Source organism: Rhinatrema bivittatum, chromosome 5 (genome assembly GCF_901001135.1).
Source record: "Rhinatrema bivittatum chromosome 5, aRhiBiv1.1, whole genome shotgun sequence".
NCBI classification, from domain to species: Eukaryota; Metazoa; Chordata; class Amphibia; order Gymnophiona; family Rhinatrematidae; genus Rhinatrema; species Rhinatrema bivittatum.
Window position 1 is genome coordinate 236938594 of NC_042619.1, and position 14848 is coordinate 236953441.

Sequence of the window (14848 nt, forward strand, 5' to 3'; positions counted from 1 at the left end):
TAGTCAACTGGTCAACATGACAAATGTCAAGTATGGAAACCGCATTTATCAAAACATACTATACTGATTTGATGGACAGCAAGGTACAAAATTCAGTTGTGGAGAAAGTTAAATCAGCAAACTTTTCACAGATAGTGAAAGATTACCTTTACCTTTGTTACTATACTTTTCAATGTATGCAGCAATGGGCTCTGGCGATTGCCTCTTTTGTACATTGGATAAAATGGCCATGAGTTTGTGGGGCTCTTATCACAGAAAAACACACTCAACCTGTAGTATCAAAAGTTCTAGAAAAGGGACGAATGCTCAGGCCCAGGGAGGGAAGAAAGCTGTCACTACTTTGGTAACTTGTGCCAGCCAAACAGCAGCTTTGAGGGTGTACTTCAGAGGAGGTGCTCCTCCGGCCCTTGGACCAGCACACGTTGTCAGAGCTACCGGAGCATGCCATCTGGGAGTGATAGGATCAAAGATGGAGGGATAAAAAGTCGAAGGCACCAAAAACAGTACAGGTATTCTATATAGACTAAAGTAAAACCATAATCCAACAGAATGATTGACACTTTCAACTGTCTGTTTTTAGTTGCTCACTATGCTGTCTGGCATATTGTACATCTTTGTGTACCTTTCCTCACTCCAAATCACATCAAATCTTCACTGATATGTACTGTTCTGTTCGTACCTCTGTGCATGTAAAATTGCCCCCCAAACCCTCCTACAGTTTTATAAATAGTTGACTAATATGCATGCCTCTAAAGAGGTTCTCTCTCTCTCTCTCTCAATAGGATTTGCAATTTTTTTTTAGCTCAAATCTCATTCAGGCATTTCACACAGCATAACGCCAGGAAAAAAGGTATAGTTATTTCCAGTGATAAAATATGCGATAATATGCATTACGCTATCGTACACAACGTTAAACACCCCTCATTTTCATAAACTCCACCCAAACTCCTCCCTTTTGACAAAATTTTTAAAATCTGTATATGTATCTCGCGATGCGTTATTTAGCGCAGGCGTTATCATGGGCATTAGGGCCCTAATGCCTGCGACAATGCCCTAATGCGATTTGAGAATGGCCCTGTAGGTTAGTAGAGCTTTTGCTTTACTGACCATATGTAGGAGTTCCCACACATGTGTTTTCTCATGAGCTCCCTCAGTCAATTATAGAGTTAATTCTAGTTAGGTAGCTGTCTCTCCAGAGAGGCAGTTGGGTATTTAGCGTGGCTAATTCATGCTTCTGTCAGTTATTTACTCTTTCAGATAATAGAAAGACAAGGGGGCACTCCATGAAGTTAGCATGTGGCACATTTAAAACTAATCTGACAAAGTTCTTTTTCACTCAACGCACAATTAAACTCTGAAGTTTGTTGCCAGAGGATGTGGTTAGTGCAGTTAGTGTAACTGTGTTTAAAAAAGGATTGGATAAGTTCTTGGAGGAGAAGTCCAATACCTACTATTAATTAAGCTGACTTAGAAAATAGCCACTGCTATTACTTGCAACAGCAGCATGGAATAGACTTAGTTTTTGGGTACTTGCCAGGTTCTTATGGCCTGGATTGGCCACTGTTGGAAACAGGATGCTGGGCTTGATGGACCCTTGGTCTGACCCAGTATGGCATGTTCTTATGTTCAGCAGTGCTGAATTAGCCATGACGTGGGGAGTCCCAACCTAAAGGTTGCAGTGGAGCGTTTACTGAATAAGAACCGAGACACCACTATGGAGACTAGACTACTGGGTGAACAGGCTATGCAAAATTACTTGTCCAGATTTACTGTCACTCTGAGAAATTGTCTAGACAATAATGGAACACAAAGGTGTTTACTGATGTCTATGTTGCAGCTTTGAAGATGTCTTAGAAACATAGAAACATAGAAATGATGGCAGAAAAAGACCAATTGGCCCGTCCAGTCTGCCCAGCAAGCTCCCATACCTACTTTCCCATACATATCTGTTTCACCAACCACCAAGTTCAGGGCCCTTGTTGGTAACTGTTTGATTCAAATTTCCTGCCATCCCCTGCCATTGATGAAGAGAGTAATGTTGGAGTTGCATCAAAGGTGAGCATAAGGCTTAATGGTTAAGGGTAGTAACTGCCACAAACAGCAAGTTACCCCAATGCTTGTTTACCCAGACGTATGGCTCACAGATGAGCTATTGATGCAGCCACAGCTCTAACTTGATAAGCCTTGATGATGTCTGTAATTTTTAGTCCTGTTAGCGTATAGCAGTGTACGATGCAGTCTGTTAGCCAGTTGGATAATGTATGTTTGGCCACTGCTATTTCCAGTCTGTTAGGATCATTAGAGATCACTAGCTGTGAAGCCTGAAGATGTGGCCAAGTTCTTCTTTTGTAATAAGCCAAGACTCTTTTACAGTCGTAAGATAGGTAGAGTTTTCTCACCTTCAAGTGTACATGGCCTCAGGAAGAACATGGGTAATACAATGGCTTGATTATTATGGAAAGCTCATACTACTTTCAGTAGAAATTTTAGGTGGGTGTGAGGCACCACACTATTGTGGAAGAAATGCAAATAAGGAGGATAATGAACCAAAGCCTGAAATTCTCTGATTCTTCTGGCTGATGTGACTGCTACAAGAAATATTACTTTTCATGATAGAAATTTGAATGAATTTATTTATTTATTTATTTATTTATTTAATATACCGACATTCGATCGAAATATCACATCGGTTTACAGGAAACTGAGAGATAGGGCGGGGTCTGCCCTATATTACATTATAACTATATTACATTAAAACATGGTAACAGTATAACATGGTAGATTATAACTATATTACATTATAACATGGTAACAGTATAACATGGAAGATTATGACTATATTACATTATAGCATGACTTCAATAGTTCAAATGGCAGTTTCATCAGTTGTGCCAGAACCATGGAGCAAGTGGTTTTACAATTGGAGGTTTAGTACATCAAAAACTGTTCATGAACTTGGGAAACTAACAGATGAGTAGAGATTGGTTGGTAAGTTGCTATAACACTGAGATGCACTCTTACTGATTAAATGTTAAGTTCTGATGCAAAAAGAGAAATAGCTCAGTAACTGTTTGCTTCATATGCGAATGGATTTAAGGTATTGTGTTTGGCACCATGTAGAGAAATTTTTTCATTTAAAACCCTACGTTCTTTTAGTTGATGGTTTTCTGGCAGACTCTATTATATCCTCAACTTCCTTGTGTAAGGACAATTTGGCAATCATTCGGCATTCAACATCCATGCCATCAAGCTGAAAAAGGAAAGGTTCAGATGAAATAGAAGTCCCTCTTCTTGAGTTAATAAGTATAGATGTGACGTGAGAGATATCAGAGGGCTGCCGGACAGCTGAACTAGATACGCAAACCAAACTTCTCTGGACCATGTTCTCTGACCAGGCTCATCTGAGAGTCAGATGAGCCTGGTCTTTTAGCACTTTTTGCATCATTCTGGCTATCAATGGAACTGGTACAAAAACGTGCATAAAATCTGCATTCCAATTAAACAAAAAGGCATCCTGAGCGGTACTGAGTTCACTTGGGAAGAATGGAGCAAACTTTTTCCAGTTTTCTGGTTTGCTCTGATGCAACTAGGTTGATTACTGGAAGTCCCCATAGACTGAATAGTCTGTCAGCCATTGATTGCTGCAGAGACCAATTGTGTGGTTGAAAGACTTTGTTGAGGTGATCTGCCAATGTGTTGGAGATCCTTGGACAGTAGGTCACTTATAGGACAGCAATGTTTGCATAGCCATTCCCATATCCTTATTGCCTCTTGGCAGAGAGTCAATGACCGTGTGCCTCTCTGCCTATTCACATACAACATGGCTACTCAGTTGTCAATTTGAATGAGAATGATCTTCTCTTGGAAGAGGTGAGTGAAAGTTTTTAGAGCAAATCTGATCATTCTCAAGTTTATAAGATGGTTCTGAAATTGGCTTTCTATGATTGACCAATGGCCTGATTTTAAAAGGGCCATTCACGTAAATAACAGACATGCATGGCTGGGCCTTGCACACGCCGCACACATTTTCAGAAGGGCCCGGCCACGCACGTAACCCCCATTATGCACCAAAGTGCCGGGCCTCTCCAAAGGGGTAGGGCGGGGAGGCGGGCCGGGACAGTTCCATTAGCCACTGTCCCAGGAAGAGTGCGCCGGCAGCTAGCCGGCGTCCAGAAGATACTGCTGCTCCGGAGAAGCAAGTATGGGGGAAAAAAAGAAAAGGAGTTAGATAGGGATAGTTTAGGGGTCAGGGAGGAGACGGGAAGAGGGAGGAGACGGGAAGAGGGAGGAAGGATGGGGTTAGGGAAGTTCCCTCCCAGTGATGTAGGGTTTGAGACTTTGTACGCATATGTACAAGTATTACACCATATAAAACTGGTGCTATTGCACTCTGGATGCGAACATTGCACTTTGAAACACCTTTATCAAAGTCTTCAGGAACTCATGGTCTTTTCCTTTAGATGTATTGGAGTGTAGTCTGGTCTTTTTTGCATTTCACATCTTCTACAACCATGGAATTGTGGTACCTGGACCACTCCGTATCCCAGCGTCTTCTTCAGGCAAAATTTAAGGTCGATTTTGCATGCAATGACTGCCCCCAATAAGGGGATTCCCAGTCTTCATGAGTACTTTATCAAGTACCAAATGTGACAGCAGTGAAGATGGTTCAGCTGGTATATATAATATCTTCAAGATCCCCATAACTTCCGCCAGGGATCGAGATCTCTCTTTATGTTCACCTTGCGAGAGGTGCTCATTTTTTCTATGAATCAAGAATATTGCAAGTTCTCTGGTGGAGAGGAATGATCCAGTGGTTCAGATGGTATTCCTGTAAAACTCCTGGGGACTCCCCAGAGAAGAAGACAGGACTGTCCAATCTTGGTGTCAAGGAAAAGTTCCTTGAGGGGACAAATAATGGTGGTATTACATTTGGCACCTCATGGGAAGGCTCCACGAGCTGCCTCACACCCCAGCATGGCCAGACCCATCCCACAGTCAGTGCACAGCTCTCTCCCCCAAACACTGTCCAGTGCAGCCGGAGATGCCGCCAGCCACCACCTTCCCTTAGGCACGAGCATTATGTAGACCCCCACGGCAGGAAACACTAAGCGGCACCCTTCAAAGATGTCAGGCAAGGGCTTTGCAGCATTACCTCGCCTCAGCAATGTGTCTCCTGCTTTAGCAGTGCATGCTGCTTTTGAGTTCTTGTTTCCTATGTCCTGCATTCCTGATTCTTCATCCTGCCTTACCTCGTCCAGCCTAGCCACTACCTTATGGACTTGTCTAAGACCTGCAAGCTGCCAGAACCCAAGGGCTCAACCTGCGGGGGGATGTCTTGTATAGGTGAAGCTCTAGCCTTTCCCGCTACAGGACACATTTGCCAGCTGCCAGCATAAGCCTTGTAGCTTCGCCTACTAGGCTACAACAACTAGGCCACAGCACAAAAGGCTCACACCTACACCACTCTTTACAGGTAGTAGCTCTTCTCTGTTACCTTCTGAAAAAGATGAAGGAGGTAGTGGCAGCGTTCCCAGCATTACTGCCTCCGTGGTAACTGGTAGGATAGAGTATGCTGGAGGGAAAGTTGATGGCTGTACTTGTGGAAACAGTGGGGCGGATTTTAAAAGCCCTGCTCGCGTAAATCCGCCCGGATTTACGCGAGCAGGGCCTTGCGCACCGGCGCGCCTATTTTCCATAGGCCTGCCGGCGCGCGCAGAGCCCCGGGACTCGCGTAAATCCCAGGGTTTTTCGAGGGGGGGAGTGTCGGGGGCGGGGCCGATCGGCGTGGCGTTTCGGGGGCGGGCCCGGGGGCGTGGTTTTGGGCCGGGGCGGTCCGGGGGCGTGGCCGCGCCCTCCGGAACCGCCCCCGGATCGCGTCTCCGCGCGCAGCAGCCCGCTGGCGCGCATGGATTTACGTCTCCCTCCGGGAGGCGTAAATCCAGGGATAAAGGGAGGGGGGGGGGTTTAGATAGGGCTGGGGGGGTGGGTTAGGTAGAGGAAGGGAGGGGAAGGTGAGGGGAGGGCGAAAGGGAGTTCCCTCCGAGGCCGCTCCGATTTCGGAGCGGCCTCGGAGGGAATGGAGACAGGCTGTGCGACTCGGCGCGCGCCGGCTGCCCAAAATCGGCAGCCTTGCGCACGCCGATCCAGGATTTTAGCAGATATGCGCGGCTACGCGCGTATCTACTAAAATCCAGCGTACTTTTGTTTGCGCCTGGTGCGCCAACAAAAGTACGCGAAGGCGCACTTTTTAAAAATCTACCCCAGTGAGAAGAAGTTCCATATGATATCCATAATTTGATCTATCGCTTGTTGTGATCTGTAACCAGGAGACTGTGGTGGAGCGTCTTCCTCCAGTACTAACACTTGCTTGTACTCTGTGGTAGTCATGTTTCCCATTGGCAAAAGTGAACAAACCGGTTGAGGCGCCTGGAATTGGAGACCTTGTTGCACAGGCCTGAAGCCAGGAAAGAGCTAGGACCTCCAGCTGGAAAAGGAAAAGCTGTCTCATATGAGGAGTAGTTTTCTCAGGGAATTCGAGGAGGCGCAATCACTGCAAATAAGATTTCATAGAATGGGTGATCTGGAGGGCCTGGCATTGGTATTGACCAGTCCTCTACTCGCAGTTGCACTGCTCCCCTTTCCTTTCTAGGGATTGTGAGCTCAGGATATCCTCGATGTCCACTGGTCTGCGAGGATTCAGACAGAGTTCGGGGATTTGTGTGACTGTGGAAGTGTGTCGTGAATAGACAGATGTTGTCTTGCTGTGGCTGGTGGAAGCTACTTTCCTAGAGGATCTAGGGAAGTATTGTCTTTGGTCATCAGCCTTTCATGTTCCTTTTTCCCTTGCAATGTTGCATCATCTGGCACTGGTCTTTTAGCTTTTTTCTGATATTTCGAGCCATGAGACTTAGAACGATGCGACTCTTGCACTGTATGCATCGTAGGTGTTGCTCCCTGCGTTGTTCAGAGCACATCGTGTGCTGTGGAGTATCGTGTGCCATGTGGAGCGGTCTTCTTTGCACCATGTATTGGTCGCAATGCATAAGGCATGGACAGGTTTTGCCATCCTTGCTGCGTGCAGACAAAAACAGACTGTGGAGACATCTGGAACACTTAATCGCATGGAAAGAACAGCACATGCCCAGCAGAGCTGGAAGCTCTACACACTTTGAAAGATAGTGCCGCCTGATGATGTCATCCCACGCAGCATGGCTAATTCAGACTACTTATTCCTGAAAAAAAACAGAGCGGGATAGAGGTATACGTCCATGATGGTGCTCAAACAAAAAAAGACTGAGGGGGCTCACATGGTCAATAGAGCAAAAACTCTACTAGCTACGAGAGAGGTCTGTTTGGTGCTACCAAAAAACATCACCCCACATATCTCACTTAATTCAGTCCTACTTGTTGACAGAGATAGCAAATGTTGCTTACATGTAACAGGTGTTCTCACAGGACAGCAGGATGTTAGTCCTCACATATGGGTGACATCACAGGAAGGAGCCCAATCACGGAAAAATTCTGTTAAAGTTTCCAGAACTTTGACTGGCCCCTACTGGGCATGCCCAGCATGGCACTAACCCTGCAACCAGCAGGGGTCCCCCTTCAGTCTTATTTAAAAGCTACAGGCAGTGCCGAAAAATAAAATAGTAAAACGTTACGAACCCAACACCACGGGGCGGTGAGCGGGTTTCATGAGGACTAACATCCTGCTGTCCTGTGAGAACACCTGTTACAGGTAAGCAACATTTGCTTTCTCACAGGACAAGCAGGATGGTAGTCCTCACATATTGGTGAGTGCCGAGCTGAGGATGTCCGAACATGTACCAAATGTACACAAAGGCATGCAAGAGGCACAACTACTGGGGTGGAATTTGGTAGAGGGCATCCTGAACCCCACCGGGCAGGCGAAAGGGTATAGGTATGTCATGTTGTAAATAAGTAACGAAGGACAGACTGGCCAAAGATGGAATCTTGTCTTCTGGCTTTGTCCAAGCAATAGTGGGCTGCAAAGGTGTGGAGAGAACTCCAGGTAGCAGCCCTGCAAATGTCAGGAAGCGGCACCAATCGTAGGTGTGCTACTGAAGTCGCCATGGCCCTCACAGAGTGTGCATTAACATGGTCTTGAAATGGAATGCCCACTTGCTGATAGCAGAAGGATATGCAGTCCGCCAACCAGGAGGAGAGAGTCTGCTTACTCACAGGCTTCCCCAACTTGTTAGGGTGGAAAGAGACAAATAATTGAGTGCTTTCCCTGTGGGTATCCGTACGGTCTAGGTAAAATGCTAGAGCCCGTTTACAGTCAAGGGTATGCAGAGCCTGTTCTCCTGGATTGGCATGGGGCCTGGGAAGAAAGGTAGGTAGTATGATGGATTGATTGAGATGAAAATCCGAAACTACCTTAGGTAAGAATTTAGGGCGAGTGCGGAGTACCGCCCGGTCCTGCAGAAGTTTAGTGTAAGGTGGATAGGTAACTAGGGCCTGCAATTTACTAACTCTGCGAGCTGAAGTGATAGCCAAAAGGAAAATCACTTTCCATGTGAGATATCGAAGTTCACCAGAGTGAAGAGGCTCGAATGGTGGTTTCATGAGCCGACCCAAAACCAGATTAAGGTCCCAAGAAAGGGCCGGAGGACGTAGTGGAGGCTTGATGTGGAGCAAGCCCTTCAAAAAAACATGTTACAAGGGGTTGTACTGATAAGGGACATCCCCGACACCTTTATGGAAGGCGGCTACCACACTGACATGCATTCTGATGGAAGATGTCTTAAGACCTGACTCTGACAGATGCCAGGGATAGTCCAGAAACTTCGGGAAAGGACAGGAAAAGGGGTCAAGGGACTGAGAAGAGCACCATGAGGTGAACCTTTTATAAGAGTAAGATTTTCTCTTGGAAGGCTTCTGTGAACCAATCAAGACATGGGAAACTGGTTCAGAAAAGTTAAGTGGCTGAAGGATTAACCTTTCAGTATCCATGCCATCAGGGAAAAGGCGTAAAGATTGGGATGGCATAGGCACCCTTATTTTTGAGTGATCAGAAGCGGGTCCTTTCCGAAGGGAATGTGCCTGCGGATGAGATCCTGAAGTATTGGAAACCACACTTTGCGTGGCCAGTGAGATGCTATCAGGATCATGGTTCCCTTGTCCTGACGTAACTTCACAAGAGTCTTCGAGAGAAGAGGAAGTAGAGGGAATGCATAGAGCAGACCAGTTGCCCATGAGAGGGAGAATGCGTCTCTGGGCTGAGAGTGTTTGCTGCGAAAGAGAGAGCAGTAGTTCTCCACTTTGCGATTTTGAGGAGACGCAAAGAGGTCTATCCGAGGATATCCCCATTGTTGGAAGATGGAGTTTGCTACCGAGGGGTTGAGAGACCACTCGTGCGGTTGAAAGACGCGACTCAGCTTGTCTGCCAGCACAATGTCCACTCTTGGCAAGTAGGTGGCCCTGAGGTACATCGAATGGGAGAAAACTTCCGCCCAAATCTGCGCAGCTTCCTGACACAGAAGGAAGGAGCCCGTGCCTCCCTGCTTGTTGATGTACCACATGGCCACCTGGTTGTCCGTCTAAATCAGGATGACTTGATTTGAGAGGCGATCCTGAAATACCCTGAGAGCATATCTGATTGCTCGAAGCTCCAGGAAATTTATTTGGTGTTTGGCTTCCTCTGGAGACCAAGAGCCTTGTGTCTGCAGGTTGGCCACGTGGGCTCCCCATCCAAGGCTGGAAGCGTCGGTGGTGAGCGTGACTTGAGGGCCTGGAGTCTGGAAGGGCAAACCCTGGAGGAGATTGTTCTGATTGTTACACCAGGCGAGAGACAGACGGAGTGAGTCGGTGACGTGGACAAAGGTCAACAGGGGCTGAGTACTTTGGGTCCATTGAGACCTTAAAGTCCACTGCATGATCCTCATGGCCAAGCGGGCCATTGGTGTGACGTGGACTCAAGCCGCCATGTGTCCCAGAAGGATGAGAAAGTGGTGTGTGGTCGCAGAGTGCTGAGACTGCAGCTAGTGAGCAAGAGACGAGAGTTTGTGCTCGCTGTCGAGGTAGGAAAGCCTTTGCCTGTAAGGTGTCCAAGTCTGCCCCAATGAATGACAAGGTTTGAGATGGGACTAAATAGGATTTGTCGTAATTGACGAGAAATCCTAATGAAATTAAGGTGTGTAAGGTTAGATTGAGAGACGACAGAGCAGCTTGCTGAGTGGGAGCCCTGACTAACCAGTCGTCCAGATAGGGGTAGACGTGAACACCTTGAGTCCTGAGGAAGGCTGCAACGACTACGAGGCATTTTGTGAAGACTCGTGGCGCAGACACTAGGCCGAATGGGAGCACTCGGTATTGATAGTGTTTAGGGCCTACTAGAAACCTCAGGTATTTGCGATGAGATGGAGTTATCGCAATATGAGTATATGCGTCCTGGAGGTCCAGAGAGCAGAGCCAGTCTCCTCTTTGCAGAAGAGGAAGAAGCGAACCCAAGGTGACCATCTTGAACTTCTCTCGCTGGAGGTACTTGTTTAGGGCCCGTAAGTCCAGAATAGGACGAACGTATCCCGATTTTTTGGGGATTAGGAAGTACCGGGAATAGAACCCAAGGCCATGCTGAGAGGATGGTACGGGTTCTATTGCATTGGACTGGAGAAGGAGGGAGATCTCTTGATCCAGAAGAATGGAGTGATCGGATGTTCTCCATATCGGCAGAGGTGGGGAGTCCGGAGGCATGGAGAGAAAGTTCAGATGGTAACTCTGAGCAATTATTGCCAATACCCATTGGTCTGAGGTGATTGAGTGCTATATGTTGTTGAAGTGGCACAAACGACCTCCACTGGTATGTGTGGCAGTGGAATCTGGCTTCTGCTCTCTAGGTGGAAGTCAAAAACCTGAAGCAGGCCCTGGTTGAGGAGCTGCTTGTGGTTTTTGTTTACGTGTTTGACGAGACTGTGCTTTTTGAAAAGGTCTTGTGGCACGGGATCTGGTTGGTGGCGGATAGGACTTAGGGCAGAAGAAGGACTTCTTAGAGTCCTTCCTGAAAGTTTGTTTAGAAGAATAGTCGGACGGCATCAGAGAGAGCTGTCTCAGGGTCTCATGATGGTCCTTTAGTTCTGCCACCGTTTGTTGAATCTGTTTGCCAGATTATCTCTGACACAAGGCAGGTCAGATAACCTGTCTTGTACTTCAGGGCAAAGGTCAGAAGACTTGAGCCAGGCCTACCTTCTTGCTGAAATAGCAGCTGCAGATACGCTAGTAGAGGTATCAAAGATGTCAATAGATGTTCTGATCTCATGCTTGCCTACCTCAAAACCCTTATTGACTAGGGTTTGTAGCTGTTCTTGAAATTGCTGAGGCAGGGAGTCTGAAAAGTCTTGTATTTGCTTGAAAATGACCCTGTTATATTGGGTCACATAGAGCTGATAGGTGGCAATTCGGGAAATGAGTATTGATGCCTGGAAGACTTGACGACCAATGATATCTAGGAACTTCTGTTCCTTGCTAGGGGGAACAGAAGAGTGAGGCTTTGACCTCTTCGCTCTCTTCTGTGCAGACTCTACCACAACAGAGTGGTGATCGAGTTGTGATTTCTGAAACCCTGGAGCTGACTGCACCAGACAGGTAGTGTCAGCTTTCCTGTGGACTGGAGCAATGGAGCCAGGATGTTCCCAGTTCTTCAGGAGATCCAGAAGGACCTGATGGATGGGAATAGAGGTGATTACCTTGGGAGCATCCAGGAATTGGAGCAACCAACCATCGGTGCCTATCATCTTGTTCAGTCTGCAACTGGAAGGGAACCAATTCAGACATTTCCTTCACAAAGTTTATAAAGGAGAGGTCCTCTGGAGGAGAACGCTTCCTACTTTCAGTGGGTGAAGGTAAATCATCGGTATCTGTGGAGGAATCATCAGCCCAAGTATCATAAGGATCAGCACTTGTCCCTCTAGGAACTAGAGGGGGACAGGGTGGTTGGATACCTGAAGGTCCTTGTCTGGGCTCCGAAGGAATTGGAGGAATTATCAGAGGCACCGATGACGGCATCGAAGGCACCAGCGCAGGCATCGAGGGCATCGATGGATGGCTTGGTGGCGAGGGACGTATCGGCATCGATGGCTGAGGCAGAACTCCTGATGGAGGGATGCGGAACGGTGTTTCTCCTCCCGATGACACTGTAAGTGGGGAGGGCACCGGAGCCATCAGAGACCCGGGATCCATCGGTGGAAAAGCGGCCATGAGCGCTTCCATCCTGGAGAGCAGCGGTGCCAGCGCTGCCGGAAACGAGTCGATGATCGGTTCCACTATCGGTAATGGTGTCGGTGCCGGAGGAACCTGGAGTTGTTGCATCGCCTTGTCGATGGCCTCCTGAACCATCCAGTCCAGTTCTTCTCGGAGACCTGGAGCAAGCAGCCCCAGCTCCGGAACAGAAGAGGGAGGCAGAGGCATAGCCGGAGGGACCACCATTAAAGGCAGAGTCGCAGCTCCCGATCCCCTGTCGGGTGAGGGTTGCCTCGGTGACCCGGTTGCAGAAACGGTCGGTGCCTTTTCTGGACGGGGTCTCTTCAACAGCGGCTTGGACGATGGCGAGGTCGATGATTTCGCTCCCTCGATGGTCCGAGACTTAAGGTGTCGATGGCGATGTTTGACCCTGCGATCCTCTCGGTCCTGAGGGGGAGTAGAGGGTGTCGATGGCTGAGAAGTCATCGATGCCGGGTGGTCACCGGCCGGTGGTCGATGTTGGCACGAAGTTGACGGTGCCGGCTCTGACTACGTCGATGCAATGGACGGAGATGGGGGTGGGCACGGAAGAGAAGTTCCATCCTCTCCATTCTGGCCTTGCGACCTTTTGGTGTCATTAGGGCACATTTGGTGCAGGTCAAGACATCGTGCTCGCGTCCTAGACACATTACACAGACTTTATGGGGGTCTGTGATAGACATGGTGCGGGTACAGCCCGGGCACCGACGGAACCCCGACGCCATGGCCATGAAAAAAATCGAGCCACGGTACAGTCGATGGCCAGTAGGCCGCGAGGGCCAAACTCGACGGTAATCGACGGAAAACGGGGAAAAACTTACCGGAGTACCGCGGTATGAAAAAAGTTAGAGGAGGGACCCCGTGGGGCAAATTAACTTTTAGTAATTCCGTGAGGAAAATTCCTGTCAGGAATCTCTTCAGAGCTCCTTTACTGCGAGGCTACTGCTGCGTGAAAAAAAGAAGACTGAAGGGGGACCCCTGCTGGCTGCAGGGTTAGTGCCATGCTGGGCATGCCCAGTAGGGGCCAGTCAAAGTTCTGGAAACTTTGACAGAAGTTTTCCGTGATTGGGCTCCATCCTGTGATGTCACCCATATGTGAGGACTACCATCCTGCTTGTCCTGTGAGAATATTATATTTTTAAAAACAGCTTGTAACATCTGGCCTCACTGCACTTTACAACGTGTTACAAACTATTACCCAATCACAAGTCCTCATTTTCTCTGCTTCAAATGACTGAAAGGCTGAGTATACTGGGATGTGATGTTTGAGACAGATACACTGATCAGAAAACCTGTGCCTCTGGCATTCTTCCCCTCTTGCGTAAGTCAAAGTAACTTTATAAAACAGCAACTCAATCAGAAATACAAAGCGTGGTTAAAGCTATTAATGGATTTGTATTGTTTCTATTTATATATTTGTAAGGCATATGAAAAGAACATAATAGGCCATTAAATTCTTTTTAAAGACAAAGACAAGGCATAACATTTCCAGAACATTGTCAAAATACAAATGTCATTCATAAAACACTATTTAAATTCAACATTTGAAATTGCAGGGCAGAGGTCTTGTGGGCCTAATGATGATCAAAAGAAATAAAACACCACATCCTCTTAAAATAACCAAGACACAACTGTATTTTAAGAGTTTACCATGCTTGAGTATTGTGTGGGATTCTTAAATCTGTGCTTCACAGTATTTCAGAAGTCTACAGAGCTAGTTCTTTACATAGTAGGACTGCCAACTGGCTCCAGATTTTCAGGACAGGTTGATCCAGTCCTGGTTTTACTCCCCTGCATGCAAGTACTTATAGTCTTGATTTTCTTAGGGAATGCAATAGGAAAATCAGAATAAGTCCCAGCATGCAATGGGGTAAAACCAAGACTGGATCAACCTGTCCTGAAAATCTGGAGCCAGCTGGTTCCCATATTACATAACCCTCCCCCCCTGCTGCCCTGGGAGCAATTGATTACTTCACACATTCATCTAACTTCATCACACATATAGCATGAATCTATCACATATCATTTAGTGTTCTGAACATGGCTGCTCCCAATAGTTTACAGGATTTTCCAGGAAGGTGTTTTAAGAATTGTATTTACTGTTACTTAAATATAAAAATGTTCTATTGGCCATGGTGTTCATTTCTACTTGCAATATGGACTTCTGCAACATGACACAGTACAGGATAGGTGTAATTTTCTTTTAAAGTCATATCAGTGAGATATGCCTAGACTAGTAGTTGACAGAGTTTGCTTGCTAGCTTTAGAAGAACACTTCATTGACCATATGATTACCACCTCACCCAGGTCAATCTGAACAGATGATCCAGTCCTAGTTTTGTCTTATTTCATACATGAAGTTGTAGTTCTGATTTTGCTAAGACAAGCAGGAATGCATTTCTATGCATGCAATGGGGCAAAATGACTGGATTAGCCTGTATGTGCTGACATGGGTTAGGTGCAGCCTTAAACCACCTTATATTGTGCAATATTTTAAAATTACACTTGGCCAGTACTAATGCCCATCCTATTATCAATTAAGATTTTACCTTAAGTTTACTCGTTGACAATCTTTTAATATACTTCTGGGCACAGCCATGTTTGGAAGAAT